Source organism: Chelonia mydas, chromosome 3 (assembly GCF_015237465.2).
Source record: "Chelonia mydas isolate rCheMyd1 chromosome 3, rCheMyd1.pri.v2, whole genome shotgun sequence".
Lineage (NCBI taxonomy): Eukaryota > Metazoa > Chordata > Testudines > Cheloniidae > Chelonia > Chelonia mydas.
The window spans coordinates 61,334,084-61,351,133 of record NC_057851.1 but is presented as its reverse complement, the minus strand read 5'-3'; the positions used below and the strand labels follow the sequence as shown (position 1 = coordinate 61,351,133).

The 17,050-nt window shown below is 39.9% G+C and overlaps 1 long non-coding RNA gene across 3 annotated transcripts in view; it reads left to right on the top strand.

The window, feature by feature from the left end:
* Positions 1-6,003: 6,003 nt before the first annotated feature.
* Positions 6,004-17,050, top strand: part of LOC122464981 — a 38,511-nt gene continuing 27,464 nt past the window's right edge. The window contains exons 1-2 of one of the 3 annotated variants that reach the window (XR_006289458.1): positions 6,018-6,055; positions 10,751-10,870. This is a non-coding gene — a long non-coding RNA (uncharacterized LOC122464981). Of the gene's footprint in view, positions 6,056-10,750; positions 10,871-13,076; positions 13,141-17,050 lie in introns of those variants that run through there. The other 2 variants (XR_006289459.1, XR_006289460.1) reach the window with 2 other exon arrangements.

Here is a 17,050-nt window from a genome sequence, read left to right as displayed (position 1 = left end):
AATTTAATTAATGCATTCTTCTTTTAACAAGCGTCATTAGCATGGAAGCACGTCCTCTGGAATGGTGGCCGAAGCATGAAGGGCATACGAATGTTTAGCATATCTGGCGCATAAATGCCTTGCAATGCCAGCTACAAAAGTGCCGTGCAAATGCCTGTCCTCACTTTCTGGTGACATTGTAAATAAGAAGAGGCCAGCACTAGCTCCTGTAAATGTAAACAAACTTGTTTGTCTTAGCGATTGGCTAAACAAGAAGTCAGACTGAGTGGACTTGTAGGCTCTGAAGTTTTACATTGTTTTGGTTCTGAGTGCAGTTATGTAACAAAAAAAAATCTATATTTGTAAGTTGCACTTTCATGACAAGGAGATTGCACTACGGTACTTGTCTGAGGTGAAATGAAAAATACTAGTTTTCATTTTTACAGTGAAAATATTTGTAATCAAAAATAATATATGCTTTGATTTCAGCTACAACACAGAATACAATATATATGAAAATATAGAAAAACATCCAAAATATTTAATAAATTTCAATTGGTATTCTATTGTTTAACAGTGTGATTAAAACTGAGATTAATAGCGATTAATTTTTTTGAGTTAATCGTGTGAGTTAACTGAGATTAATCAACAGCCCTATTCTTTATATCTTTTCTCTGTAATGCTTTTTATCTGAAGAATAAATGCAGTTTGCTTTGCAAAGTCTGGAGAGTAACTCTTATACACTGTTTTAGCCTCTGGAGAGAGGTTAGCCATAGGTGTTGGACCCTGGTCAGACCTGCTGGTGAAACCACTGTTAGGTGCAAAGGACTGTATGCCTAAACCCCTGGTCTGGAGGTAGAGAGACATGGGTCTCTGCCCAAGAGAAGTGAGGGGTCGGAGCTAGAAACCTTAAGAGGGTGCCCTTAAGGAAGACTGGGAGAGGGCAAAAGTACAGTTAACCCTGAAACTGTGACAATATGGTGGCAGCATGTGTGGGTTCTATGACAGTTGGGAATTGCCTCTTCTCACACACATGTGCTCATATAAATATTTATATAATCTATATTTTATTACGGAAACATGTGTGGAGATATATTTCAGACCAGAATTCTCTCATTCCTTAACTGCCTCATGAGACTCTGAAAAGTGATGGTTTCCTGTTTACTTGTTAATTTTTCCTTATAAAATTATATCCAAATGTTATGAGTAAAAGTGAAGGACCTATTCCTGCTCTTAGTTGCAGTGGTGTAACTCTGGAGTCACTTCATTGAAGTTTATGGAGTTTTCCATTTTTTATATTAGTGAAACTGAGAACAGAATTTAGTTCTTAATTTTTACTATCACTTGGACATAATTTTAACAAAGAAAATGTGAGACTTTATTCATTAACCCCCCCATCCCCAAAAAACAACAAAACCCCACTTCATCTGAATAGTAATTTGCCACTGATCTTTATTCAAGATTTTAAAATCATAATCTTTATGCTGTTGTCTTGTTCTTGATATTTTCAAATACTCTATTAAGAGCAAATAGAGCTGTTGCTTCAATGCTATCACAGCTGCATTAAAATAATAGAACAGACACTGAGCCGAGCTGAATAGTGGAGACAAACAATCAGGGCTACTTCAGTGTGGTGAAACTTGAAAGGATGTATTTATCTTGACATCCCCTGTCCTCCACCATGTTCCAGCCTGATTTTAGGAAGATCTATTTGACTTACTCAGTAAGCTCCTCCAGCCTTTGCTGAGATCGGAAAACAAAACAAAACTTAACATGTGGGCGTTTCCATTCCATTCTTTCTTGGTCCTTAGAAAGAACCAGGTCTATAATGTCTGACCTTGCTTTAATTCATGCAAAACTCGCACTGGAAATTCCAATTTTTTGCCATTGGAACAGGCACAAGTTTGACACTGGAGGAGCCTCTAGCCATTCCCAGACATTATTTATGGCCCGAGTTCAGAAGGATATGAGCCAGCTCTTTAGCTATTTGTACCATTTATCTTCCCCTTCCCCCATCCAATCTGAACTTTTTCCACTGTTCTGAGAAATAAACTTTTATAGCATTCTGCAACGCAGTCTCTTTACTCAACTCTCTAATAAGTATTTTCTTCCCAATGTGATGTGACAGTGGAACCTGTAAGGGCTTTCAAATACATTTTCAGTGACCAGGCTTGGGATCCACAGCTTTTGTTTCCTTTCTATATACACGGTGACTTGAGATTGTAAGGTATAGACAGCTGGAACCTGTGTGTTGGCACAGTCTTGTATCCCTGCCTCACATGCAGAGCTTAGCTAGCTATTCCCCCTTTGTCTTTTACAACAACCAGAAAAATGATTGGGTTTGATCAATGGTTTCCCCTAAACTAATTATTTGATTAATAAAACCTTTTTTCCCCTTTGCTTCTCATGTCTTCCGAAAGCTTTTTAGCTTCATGGAACTGAAGATCAGCCTAATTTTACCTTGTTTTGCCAAGAGTTTCAATTCTATGGCATACCTTTATCTTTAGGGATCGGGGGAAGTAGTTCAACCACTTTTATTTAATTGTAACCACTCTGGAGGCTTTGGGACTTTTACTTGGTTTGTTGGAGCCTGTTTACTCTTTTTTATTCTATGAATACCTGGTATGATGTATTTAGACAATTGGAATGGGAAGCAGGGAGTTGTACTGGGAAGTCTGAGTAACATGTCTAGCTAATGTTCCTCACCTTATTATTACAAGTCAGCTACAGTGCTTTGCTAATTTGTTTAAACCCTTTATTTGACATGAACCATACTACACTCCCTGATGAATAGGATGTCTTCCATAGCTCCAGCTGGAAATCCTCTTCTATCTTTGGCCAATACCACATCTTCAGCAACGTGACATGTCTAGTTAAGATAAGAGAGTTTGAGGAGTTGAATCTATTTTGCAGTGATACTTGGACACCAATAATCAGTTCAGGTAATGGTGGTATCTATTGTTTACAGACTACATATCTCATCCTGTGGCTGACTCTGCTTCCTGCACAGCAGTCTAACCAAATCAGTTCAAGTCATGAATCAAACTCAGGAGTCCCATCTCACAGTGCAGATCGTGACAGTTTTTCCAGGATTCCAGTCAACAGAATAATAATGGCAAATTTTCCATGTACTTTGTTAATATTATAGTGAAACCCTTTAATATGATGGGACTACCTTTTTAGGAATTAATTTAGTTGTACCAAGTCCTTCCATTCCAGAAGGTCTCTTATATTTTCTTAAACATTATCAAAGGGCCAAATACCTGGGGAAATATGAATGGAAGTGGGAAAAGTTTACTACTGTACCTGAGCGAAAAATGGTATAGGCTGACAGTAATTAATGCAGGGTGCAGTGGTGGAATGCACCAAAGACACAATAGAAAACTATATATTTGATCAAACTTGAAAGCCAGGAGCATAGTGGAAAAACAATGGAATCCCTCCCAATCTGGGTATCAAGATAATTGAGGTTGGGACATGAAATTAGAATTAGCTTTTCAAGTGAAAGCTAACTACGGTCAGATGGCTTTTGGGTCTGAGTTTCCATTATCCCAAAAGAGACCCCCTTGACTTCATTTACAATTCTATTAGTATTCATTATATATATTGCTCTGTATTTTGTTTGTTTTGATTTTTTCCCAAAAAGTGTCTATACAAGCTCTAGGCTCTTTATAAACATGGAAATTAAACAAAATGAACAGATAGTGCAGAAACTTGCTCATACTCCTCAAAGCCAACCCAATTTCTTAAATTACAATTGTTTTCATTTAATCAACCCACCATTAATAACAGCCTCCCTTCTCAGACTATTCTATATCCCTCATCCCACTCTTTGCAAAAGGCCCATGAAAATAGATGAGGTTTTCATTATATCCTGTAAGTCAGCAAATCCAGGCTCAATTGGAACAACAGAAGTGTGTTCCAGAGAAGAGGATGCCTCATGGAAAACAACGTGCTACCAGCCCTGTGCATGTAAAGCCAGTTTACAGTCAGTATGAATACATCCACTGATCGCAACTGTTGTGACAGCACAAGGGGAGAGAAACAGCTTCTTGGGTAGGCAGCTCCTGAGCCATTTAGGATTCTGTAAGTCAAAACGAACATCTTAAATTACACCCAGAAATTAATGAGAAGCCAGTGCCTTTTATTGCTCAAGAAGCAAGAAAATTCCCAGTATGCTGGTTAGAGGATCTAAAATGATGATCAAAATTTAAATATATGGTGACAAAGTGTGTTTATTTCTTTAGAAAGCTTCCCATACACAAGAAAAAAATCTGTAGGCAAAGGAGGGAAAGGACTGGCTTGTGTAAATACAGTAAGCACCCTGCACTTGCTAGTTAACTTTTACTCATCTCTTGCGTGTAGGATTCCAATTCTTCTCTCAGTTACAGTGGTGTAAATGTGGAATAACTTTGTTGAAATGTGTGTAACTGAGAACCAGAAGTTGGGCCCTGGTCTGGGAGTCCAGCATTTACCTGACTTCCCAACCAATGTGACTCATAAATTGGAGGAAGTATTTCCTGCCTGCTCTGGGGCCTGATCCAAAATCCACTGAGGTAACTGAAACGACTTCCATTTAATTTGATGGGCTCTGAATCAGACCCTGGTCAGTAGACCTGAGAAAATAGCCCCTCTGCAGATACTTTCAATCCACCCATTTGCTTGTCTACCAGCTGTTCCTTAAAAGGAAGAGTTACTTCCAATTATCATTTTTCCTGATTTATATCCACACCCCAAATCAAGGAAAAGAGAACTTACAGATAGATCATACAGCTGAATGTATAAACAGGAAAAAACAAGAAAGAAGGAAAGTGCAAAAACTGACCTGGTGTTTGCTGGTAAGTTCAGAATTTGTGGAAAGGAAGACAAAAACAGTTGTAAGATTTTGGCATTCTGTAGTTAAATCGTATTATAAAACAAAGACTGAAAAAACCCTCTTCCCTCACCCACCCCAGAACTAAAAGAAATTCATAGGGATGTTTAACCTATAAAAAAAAATCTCTTTTTATTCAAGGTATACATCATTTAGCAAAACATGAGCAATCTTTCAGCACAAATGACACCACAAACTAGCAATGAGCAACCTATATTAGAGAGTTCTAAGCAGCACCTGTGCTCACAATCAAGGATTTTCCTTTTCGGTCTCATTTTAAAATTAGCAAGCCCTGACCTATAAACAGATGTTATGGAAATAATGAGTGATTCTTTCAATGAAGTGAGAACACACTGTAGGTGGGATAAACTGCACCATCATCAAGGTTCTGAGTCATGTGGCAGTAGGCCTGTATGCAAGAGATAGTAAATCAACAACCTAAAAGTCAATCTGTATTTGGAGAGAGACACAAAAAGCTAAAGCTTGTCTGTTTAGAGCACTGAGAGTATATTTTAATTTACTAATTGTTTGAGAGCCTTCGACACTACTGGCTTTTTAACTTGACAATGGTAAAGTTATAGAGGACGTGAAATCAAATTTTTTACTAAGAAATAATCTTGAGTCCTGAGGGTAAAATAAAACTGGCAAAGGTACCATTTCTAATGCTAATGAGGAAGCTTGATCTTTGAGATGATAAGATTATGGAAAGGCATTTTTAATGATGCATTTGAAATTATTTTATTTATCACTGAAAAGTGACTGGAATGTATTAGTTACCAAAAGCAGCAGAATCAGCCCTGCAAAGTAATCACGTGACAAAAGTACAAGGAACAAATTTAAGTATCTGGAGTTTCACAGTATGTCTGTGAATACAATTCTGAATCCATAACTCATATGCACCTGCTTTTTTTGCACAATGCCTGTTCGCACCAACCAGTTTCATTTGCTCTGCCATAGGTAGAAGGCTGATGCAGTTAATTCTGCAATCCCTTCTGTAAAAGACAAACAGGTGTTATAATGTAACGGGATCTGAGGCAAATTAGGAAGGAGTTCTATCGGGACTACAGGATTGGGCAGTGCACATTCCCTAGATGCAAGCACTGCATTTTAAATTAACACAGGATTGCTTTCAACAAGTTCTCAGGCTCTTTTTTTATTGGGAGCTCAGGTGACAGGAGGGGAGCTACTTGCTGCGAAGAAAAGGTAAGCTGTGATCTGTAGGACAGAGTACTGAGGGGAGTATTCTATGAAAGGGAAAAGGAATCAGGCATTTCAGGTGCTCAGATACCATGATGAAATGGAGTGATATAAGAACACAGACAGATCTTAATATAATGAAGTAATGTATACAGCCTCTTCCCACCCTCTGCCCCCATAGAAATGAGCATTATCTGGAGTGGCCTGTTGAAACTCTTAAATGAACAGCACTTTTGCATGTATATAAATAATAATAATGAGAAGGAGGTTGTTTTTTTCTGTTGCATGTCACACAAGATGTGTGTTCTCAATAGCCCTTTGCGAATGCCCTCTGATTGGCATTATTGAGCACTGTTAACAGAGTCAGTAATAGATTGTGAATGAAGCTGAGTGAATAATTCATAACTTACTTGTTGAATTTTTACTCTTTTTCTATTTCATAAGCAGATCACAAAATGCTCTAATTAATGCATTAAAGTTATTCATTAATTTCTTATTTTCCCCCAATATGAATAGCATGCCAAGGTTTGTTGCAAATATTCAAACATCAAAATTTGCACTGTGTTGGTTGTCATAGGACATCGCTTCTGTTTCCTGAATGGATACTTTATGGAACTAATCAACACAATGCAAATGGATAAATAGACTGGAGTTATGTTTTCAAAGATATGCAGGTGCAGAACTCTGTGACCTTCCACAGACAGATGGGAGAGGTAAAAGGGCATGCTTTCCCCTGATACTCAGAGATAGATAGGCCAAGAAAGTCATATAGCCCCTGGTGCTCTCCTTTTCCAAGGCTCCAAACTTACTCTAGAACCCTCCTTTATGGGAGAAGGGGGTATTTTGGACAGTGGTCAGCAGAAGAAAACTCTGGCAGTGTGGTTCTAGCCACGGAGTGGGGAAAAGTTACAGAGGGCCTCAAACTCAGGACAGAGGAATGGAATGTCCATGTAGATGTCCCTGGCCTTCACTATTTTCATCTTCCCTTACCCTATAGATCTTGCAGGAGCCACAGGGTTGGGGCACCATGGTTGCAGAGTAGACAACTTCTCTTTTCTGTGCATTCTCTTTCTCTCTGGAAAAGATCCATAAGGAGAATCTCCCCTCTCATCAACTTTTCCTCCTCCAACGCCTCTCCTATGAGTTTTCCAGCATTAGGAGTTGATGAGTCCCTTAATTTTATCCCATCCAAGTTTCCCTCCATCCTTGGAGTTTCCATCTTTTGAACATTTGTAGGCAGTTATCATGATCCCTCCTTAGTCATCTTTCAGATATCTTTCAAATAATGTATTAACTTTTCTTCACATAAAAGGACCCCTTCATCTCTATTGTCAGTTTGGTTGCTCTTCTCTAAACTTCTCCCCAGTTAGCCAATATCTTTTTGGTAATGAGATGCCCAGAATTCCATACCATATTGTAGAGGTAGTTGCCCCAAAGCCTATCTACGACTCAAAAATCAATGCCCATTGAAGTTCGTAGAAGTCTTTCTATTGACTTCAATGGTGTTGCACCAGGCCTACAGAGGTGGACATGTTATCTCCTTGTTCTGTGACATATGATGCCTTTGTATGCAGTCAGAAATTACATTAACTGTTTTGACTGCCATCTCTCACTGATTGTCACTGCTAGGGCTCTCTCAGTATTGCTGCTTCCCTAGTTTCTCCTTTACGCTGTGTATCTTCGTTCCTCCCCAGATGGTATTAGTTTGCATTATTCCAAAATGAATCTCCTTTTATTTCACCCATGTTTCTAATCCCTTACATATTTTTGTCCTACTTGCTCTTTGTAACACCCCCTAATTGGTATCACCTGTGCATTTCATTTAACAGCTGTCTACTCCCAGATCACTACAGAATAGAGGTGGATGGAATTTGGACAAACTATTTGGACAAATAGTTTATTCACCAAAAATATCAGTGGTTTGGGTCAACAGGAGGCCTCCCTGAGAACCTCCACTTACCCTAGATGTAGGAGACCCGTATGCAATTCCTGCCCCTGCCGGATGTGGAGAAGGGGTTTGAATTTGGGTCTTCCACACTAAAGACCAGTGCCTTGACTACTGGACTATGGGGTATTCTGGGACAGGTCTCTCTCAATCTCTCCTGTTGAAGGTTTTCTCCTGTTTATAAATAATGAGTCACTGGAGCAGGGACTTGAACTTGTCTCCCACACCTTATGTGAGTGCTCTAATCGCCAGGCTATACGGTCACTCTCACTCTCATTCGCTTGTCTCAATGACTTTTCATTGTCATTATGGATGACTGTGAGTTGCTGCTACAAATTAAACTGACCAAAGAGCTGCCACCATTCACTGTGGTATCTATCAAACTGTCTGGTGTGGCTCACGAACATGAGTACCAACCTCAGGGTAAACTGTTACAAACCCAGGCACAAACCCCAAACTGGTTGTGAATTCTATACTTAGATTTCACCAACCAAGATACAAGTGTGAACTCCTCAGGCACTACATGAGCCTTAACATGGAGTCACAGACAGTCCCTTTGGGTACTCCAGTCTATCTTGCCACATAGGCAAGCTTGCCTTGGTGATAGATGGTCCCTTACACCAAGAATGACACCAATGTTCAGATAACTGCCAATCCCAAAGGACCAGTCACTTGCCCCAGGTCAATTGCACATCAGATCTCAACCCAAAGACAACACTTGCAGCCAATACTATAATAAACTAACCAAAGATTCATTAACTAAGGAAAAGAAATGAAAGTTATTTACAAGGTTAAAGCAGGTAAACATACACACACAAATGAGTCACAGTCTTAGGTTTCAAAAAGCAATAGCAGTTGCCATAACGTGCAGGCTCTATATGTCCTTTAGGGCTAACCCTGGCCAAACCCTGGGGAACTCCTGCTTATACTTAGAAATCTTCAACCTTGAGAGTTCAAGCAGCACAGAGCATCCCAATTCCTTCTGGTCAGGGATTTTTATTCCCTTCCCACAGAGTTCAACCTGATGGGCTGAGTCCTTGTGAACGTCTCCTCTTCATGGGTGTGGGGAGAGCAATCAACAGGAGTCTTTGTCCTTTCATGTTTCACAGTTGCTTATTTGGTTTCAATGGGACTTTTTTGTGTTGAAGACCTAACACTTTCTGTAGTAAGCTATTTTATATTATTTACTACTTTTTTTTTTACTGTTTGATGAGTTAAACAGTTACAGAGGCTTACAATGCGAACTTAATATAACCTTATAACATGGGGATAGGGTGACGAGATAGCAAGCGTGAAAAATTGGGACTTTTTTTTGCGGGTGTGGGTGGGTTAATATTTGCCTATATAAGACAAAGCCGCTAATATCGGGATGGTCCCAATAATATTGGGACATCTGGTCACCCTACCTGGAGTACAGGTGTTAAGTGAGATTAATAATACTCCTGAAAGTATTTCCTAAAGTCTAATCACTACACACATTTTTATAAATCTAATACCTATTTTAATAATAACACACAGGCGAGCCAGACTCGTTTCCAGCTGTGCATTTGTCAGTGTTCAGGGAGGCCTAGGGCCCTTGGCATGAGCTGGCACTTGGTCTGCCAGTGTCACAATACCCTTCTATGTTCCTCCCCAAAGGAACATTGATACATTGCTGTTTATTCTCTTTTGGCCAGTATTGAATTCACATGGAATTATGAGGCAGATCCTAGCTGGGGTGAACTGCTCCATTGACTTAAGTGGAGCTATGCCAGTTTACATCACCTGAGTACCTGGCCCTGTGATCTAAGCTAATTTAAATAACACACTGGCAAAATTAATAACGAGGAAAGTGCATAATGGCCAGTGGTTTGTCTGGTTATACTGACATGCCACAGAACCACAGATGTATCTGTCAGTCTGTCTGCCAATCGAGGATTGTCCCTTACACAGTATTGGAAAGCAATAAGAACTGTATGACTGCCCTTTCATGCAGTATTACAGAAGAACTGTGAGCAATCTATTTGGCAAGCTTGCTCCTCAGGTTATATCCAGTCACGACCCCATTACTGGGGTTGGATGGTGTGGCTTCCTGGTACCACAGAGAGTCTGGGTTTGTGGGGGCACTAAACATGACTTACCACTATTATTTATTTATTTTATTTTATTACAGGTAGAACTATTGAGTGCAGAATATCCAAAGTAGTATGTTGAAAAGGGACTCCTAGGTGCTGCTGAGTAATTTGACCTATTGTTCAATATGATAACCATGCTCAGTTTTCAGATTCATGTACACTAAAGCCATCAGTCCATAGACTTATGGCAGTTCTAATGTTCCAGTTACTGCAGTATCTAGGACCCTGTCATTTTTAAGAGGTTTATGTTGCCCTAACAGGAAACTCTGTATGACAAGAGTCGTGTGTGTGTGTTGAGAACATACTTTTGTCATTTGTGTTCAAGTAAATGTCAACATAATTGAAATCCCATAATCAATGTCCTGGCCTTTTTACAAGTCTCCCTTTTTATACATAATGCTTCCTGTTCTACCTCCTATTCCTGCCCTGGATATCGCTAACAGTTTCCTGTGACTTTTGTTTTTTCTCCATTTCTTCCTTTCAGCTCAGCCTATACTCTTAGCAGTGGTAAGCAGACCCTATTGGCAAATGTTTTCCCTTTGAGATAATGTTCTTCCTCTCATATGTTCACATACAAATGCCGTGTATCTGCTACTTGAATACTAACTGCCAGTTTTCTCATTTATTGCAACTGTGATGTAGTGACTACCACCCCAACCCCTGAATTATCGATAGTAAAATATATCTGTAAGAATAACAGGAGATACTGTGATAAACTTCTCGGACCTTTCTATATTTCTTCTGATTCTGTTTCTTTTGAAGGTAAGCAGTTGAGTAAATTAACAAAAAGTATTTTACTTAAATATAAGCAACTCTTAACTGTGACCCAAATGACAGAGGTGATAACTTCTCCATCCCTAGTCCAAACACTAGAGATTTACTTGTGCTTTTAGGGCACAGCCTTACATTTGGGTTAGGGCGAAGCTACGCTGCCTAGGGGAAGCATTCAGTGAGCTGGAATGCCTACTTGAGAGCTTTGTACATAAGGAATCAATTGTGACCTGCTACTACTCCCTTTTTTTGGATTCAGCATAATTCCTGTCCACTTCCTGTGAATGTTAAGTCACAACCTATGACTTTGTGCAGGGCCCCAACACATCCCTATCTCCCCTTGTGGCACTGTATGTCCTAGGAGAATATGGAGGAAACAATTCCTTTCTGTGCTACCCTGAGGATGGGACTGTAATAGTTTTTGTCCCTTACCAGGGCCATGAAAAGGGTGGAAAGAAAATTGGTACCTCTCATTGACCCCTACTGAGCACACTAGAAGGGGTGAAGCACAACCTGGCCCTAACTGCTTCTCTACATGTCTTCTTCCTTCATGAGATGGGAAGAAATGCATATAATAGTTATTCGAATAGGATAAATAACTTGTTACAAGTTACTCCATGAATTTTGCATCAATTTCTGTTCAGGAATGTGAATAGATCTGAAATCTAGGAGTGGGCCATTTGAGTTTCTCTCCTCTCCCACTCCTGGATCCACTCAGGTCTGACTTCTGATCACTCCACTCCACTGAAAATACACAAACTAAGCTTCAGAAACTTGTATGTGGCAAAACATTGGGCTTCTACTCTGCCTTCCTCCTCCTTTACTTCTCCATCCTTTGATACTGTTGATCACTGTTACTCCCTTGTATTCTTGTCCTCCATGGACTTTCATCTCCCTTCTGAATTCTCCTGTCTTGGCTTTTTTAGTGTGTCCTTTGATGGCCCTTTTCCACTTCTCACCTCAATTCTCTGCAAGTCTGACAGGACTCTGTCCTTTATCTCGTCTCTTCCCCCTCTACACCTTGTCCCTTTCACATCTTCAGATATCGCCTTTTTTTTTTTTTTTATTTATAACACACACACCAATTTTCTTCATGTTTCTCATGCTGAATATCTAACAGCTTGCCTTCAATGGCTCCACCACCAGCTCAAGCTAAACTGAGACATGACTCAACTGCTATAGTTCCACTTGCATTTCCTCCCATCTGTACGGCCTTTGGCAACACCACCATCCTCACTGTCATGCAGGCTCGCAGCCACTGGGTCACCTTCAACTCTACTACCCTTCCCTCTGGACATGAAGGCTGTCTCCAAAACTTGCTGCTGCTTCCTCCCTTTCATTTTGAAAACCAGCCTTTTCTCCCTGGCTTAGTCATCTCCCATCTTGCTGCCATCGCCTCCTTCTCTGGGATCTCTGACACCACACTGCTTCCTTCCACTTCATCCAAAATATAGCTGCTAAAAGCATCTCCCTTGCCTGCTTATCAGGCAGCGCCACGCCTCTTTGAATCCCTTCACTGCTTTTCCCTTGCTCACTGCATCAAGTTTAAATTTCTCATCCTCCTCTCAAAGCTGTTGCACAGCCCTGTGCCAGTCCTCATCTCACATTCAATTTCTTACCATACGGCTTTCGCTCCACATGTAACTTCAGCTCTCTCAAGTTCATACTTTTCACACTGCATGGAATGGATTTCCCATCACATGCCAGGTTCCTTCCCTCTCATTGCTCAGATCCTTTCTAAAAGACTTGTTTCTTCTATAGTGCTCACAAACATTAACCCACATCAAATGTCTTGTGTATCCCAATGTTATATTATCAGAGGAGAAAGTAAGATTAGAGAACCAAAACCAAAGAACTCTGTAACAGGGTCCTCTGCCCGCCCCTCTTCCTGGGGCCCGATGACTGCCCCAGTAAAACTCAGAGAGGCTTCCTGTTATACAGCACCCATAGCTTTATTTACACACACACTTCTCCCACCACCAGAGTTGAGCTATTTACAAGGCTTACAGGGTTAGTTCCCTCTTTGACTAGCAGTCAGCCTGGAGACTGCCTATTCTCCTGGCAGCCCCCCCTTCATACTGGCTCCTAGCCCTTATAACTGCTGGCTTGTCAGGCCCACAGGTGGAGCCAATCCCCAGGCCAGGCATCATGCCTATTATACCAGCCCCAATCTATTTGTCTTGATTGGAGCTGGCTGAGCAGGGGCTAATTAAGTGCTTTTGCAGCAGCACCCTGCTACAAACTGTATACAATTGCTTTCTGTGAGTTTCCTAGAATGTGGGTTTCCTTATCTGTGTCTATCTTTTGGATGATGATTTACCAAAGGTTGGGACTGTCTTTATACTGGTGTTCTGTACAATGCCAAGTGTCTTTTTTGCTGCTCATCAATGATTATTTATTATTTTTCAACAAGAGATATTTGAACAGTTGAAAGTTTAATCAGGGACTGCAAAGAAGCCTATGTAAAGATGCAGGAAGTACAGGGGATGGCATATATTTTGATTTGAGAACCAAGTCTTAGGGGAGGGATGGCTCAGTGGTTTGAGCATTGGCCTGCTAAACCCAGGGTTGTGAGCTCAATCCTTAAGGGGGCTGTTTTGGGATCTGGGGCAAAAATTGGGGATTGGTTCTGCTTTGAGAAGGGGGTTGGACTAGATGATCTCCTTCCAACCCCGATATTCTGTGATTCTATGAAATCTTACTTACATAATGGAATCAAGTTGGCCTGGGTGTGAGCTCAGTCACATAGATTGAAAACAAGCTGTAAAGAAAGGTGAGTGATAAACAGCAATGTGTTGTGTTGGGAAAGTATCTGGAGGTCTCTTCTTATTTATTATTTTCATTAGTGAGCTGGAAGAAGAATGGGTAAAAAACATGTTATTGGCATCCCCAGATAATACTAAACTGGGAGGTGCTGTGACTGGACAACAATGAGGCCAGAGAAATAATAAGGAACAAGGAGAGGTTAGAAATATGAGCAGGAAATAACAAAATTAGATTCAATTTGGAAAAATGCAGTCGGAATGCTCCAGGGGAAAATTAACTTAAACAGATATACAGTGTGAAGGAGAAACCTGGAAAGCAGTAATGCCAAAAGAGACCCAGGGGTTTAGAGGACAGCACATTGGATATGAATTTGCAATGTGATCTAGCTGTAAAGAAGCCAATGTGATTAGAGACTGTATAAACAGAGTTACCGCGTCTCAGAATAGGGAAGTGATGATCCTGGGATACTGACTTCAGTTCTGTGCCCTTCATTGCCAAAAAGATGTATGCAAACTGGAGAGAGTTCTGAGAGGAACAACGAAACTGAGGGATTGATTTGTGAGGAAGAATTAAGAAAGCTGAATATGTAAGGTTTTGTGAATTTGAGTGACAAAGGTGGGCAAGATAAACTTCTACAAGCATTTGAAGCATGTACAAACGAAGGAGGGTGTTGTTCCATTACTGTGGAACAGAACTAGGAGCAATAGGCTAAGATTAGGAAAGGGAAAATATAGATGAAACATTAGGAAAACCTTCCTGACAGTAAATTCTACTATATGGAAGTGTGGAATTGTCTGCTAATAGAAGTGGTGAAATCCCTATCTCTGTAGACACACACAACTAGATGGGACAAAGCATTAGCAAATGCATCTTTGGGAGAAAACTTTCAGTGGCTTGGCATCGACTGCCTGGCCTAATAGGGCTTTTCTTATTCTATTTCTGGTTATTCTGATGCCAGTTCTATGCTTAACTGATGGTATTTCTCATGCCCCAGGTCGCATGCACCTTCTCAGAGCCACATGAAGTTCCACTATTTTTGCTAAGTCCAAGTCCCAGTATCCAGCCAGGTCCACCAATATTGGGCTGATAGCTCTTCCAGTCTGTTAATGCTACTCTTGAATCAACAGTCAGGATCACTAACTAGTAATATAGTACTCTTTCCCATTCAAGAGCACAGGAAATGAGTTCAGATATTGAAGTTGTCCCTCATTTGGTAGCATGATGCTATCCCATTGGGGCAACCCATATAGTAGAAAGTCTTTCTGTTCTAAGCAGCCTTGTGTAAAGGGTATGGTCCTCAGTTCCTTGGAAGTTGGAAGAACTTTGATATAGGTCTGAAACAGAAAATATCTGAAATGTTGCAGGATTTGCTTTTTTTTCTCTCCTGAAGTTGTTGTTGTCTTCTTGCTCATAAGAGTGCTGGATTAATCTGTAACCTCCCAGAATATCCAACAGAATGTATATAGAAAGATGAGGTCAAACTGCATGCTTAGTATTGATAAAGGCACTGTGAGGACTGCTTTTCCAATGGCTGTGTAACTGGACATAAGCAGAGCACTTGAAATAGCTTCTTGGCCCAAATGAATTCTAATCGATTTTGGAACTCAGAAGAATTGCAGCAGATCTTTGATTGGGCTCATTTAAAGTAAAAGAAGAAAGTTAGGGCAACATGAAATTCTGAATATACTTTATGACTCATCATTGTAACGCCATTTAGTGGACAATGCTGTTACAACTGTATGTCATAGGATGGCTGCAGTGAATAAAGTTATAATTCTTTCATCTTCTCAACAAAAACCTTTCTTTTAATAGTTTTTACATCATCACGGGGTACATGGCAGAAACAAATGGATCCAAAAGGAAAGACAAATGAGACTTCTGTGGGTTTAGAGCACACTTGAATACTGAAAGCTTGTTAAAACTGAATTATTCAAGCTATGTTATACAATGAAGATAACCTTAATTTTGCCTCCATTTGCCACAGTAAGAGGAAATTCTACAGCTGAAAGTTCTCTGCTATGTACACTCTTCGGTAGGCCTTGCCATTCGCAGCTGCAGCTCTGGGGAGCAGAGAGAAAGGCGACCTCTCTATAGGAGATAACTTGCTGATTTAACTATATGACACACATGGGAAGAAAAAACTATTCTTCCTTCTCAAGCTTTCTGAGGCAAAAAAATGATCTGGCAGTCTCCATTGTATTAAATGGCACGATACCAAGCAGACATTGTATTACCATATCTGAATAATTCAGAGTCAGATGTGAAAAAGCAGGAAAAAGGATTTTTTTATCAGGTGGTTAAAAACAGAGGTGGGAGGACAGGGTAAAAGAAAAAATATTCATGAATATTTCCTCACGTTTTAAAACAAATTTACTTTGTTTTCCCCTCCTGTGTTTTTCTGCCAGAGTATTTGCCAAAAGCAAATTTACTGGCAGGAACGTTCACAGATGCAATAAATTGATATAAATATTGCAGTTTTAGAAATTAAATGCTGAATCTATGATTGAGAATTCAGAGTGGGAAACTAAGACTCCATGCTCCCTGACTTGAGGGAGCATGCAAACATACCATGTGACCTATCTTTCCAATGAGAGCAGGTCAAATAGTTGCAAGGTTTTCTTCACAAACAAGACTAGGAATTATTTGGCAATGATACTGGATAAACTCAAAAAAAACTAGTAATCCCATGTACACTTCACAAAGAGTTCATTAAACTTCTTTCACAAATTTGTTACCAAGTATTTACCCAACTCTAATTTAAGCACCAGTCGGATGTGGTGAATATGACAATGTGGGCCTGATGTCTATGAGGCTGTCATTAAATCAGGATGAAAGGCAAATTGGAGTTGTAGAATCAGAAGTGTTTGAGCCAGATCTCATTCAGTCTCCCAAGAGATTACTTTTGGAAGAGAGGCTTCTGGATGTGGAAGAAATAACTGCCTATTAAAGCTAACACGTGCTTATCTGACTTCTCTCCTTGTGGACATAAAGATTCCAAGAGGATTAACTGTCCAGATAACTGGAAGTTTGAGAATTCTGTATTTTAATGTAAATGCTGCATCTTGTATGGTAGATTTAAGATGATGATCAAATTAAATGGAGAAATCACTGTTCATTGTAAGTTTAGTGCTTTAAAGTATACACTGGTAGCAGAATTTTTGAAAGCAGACTAAGCTTTGCGTCCCAAAATGAGACCCAATTTGTCACACCTGCTAATGGTGACTAGTATCTTATTATGGGAATAAACACATTGAAGTAATGAAACTACATGTATGGTAGCACTTAACATGACAATGGGGTGGCAGAATCAGTTCCTTAACAAGGCTTTGGATGGACGTGTGTGTGTGTGTGTGTGTATATATATATATATATATATATATATATATATATATATATATATATACA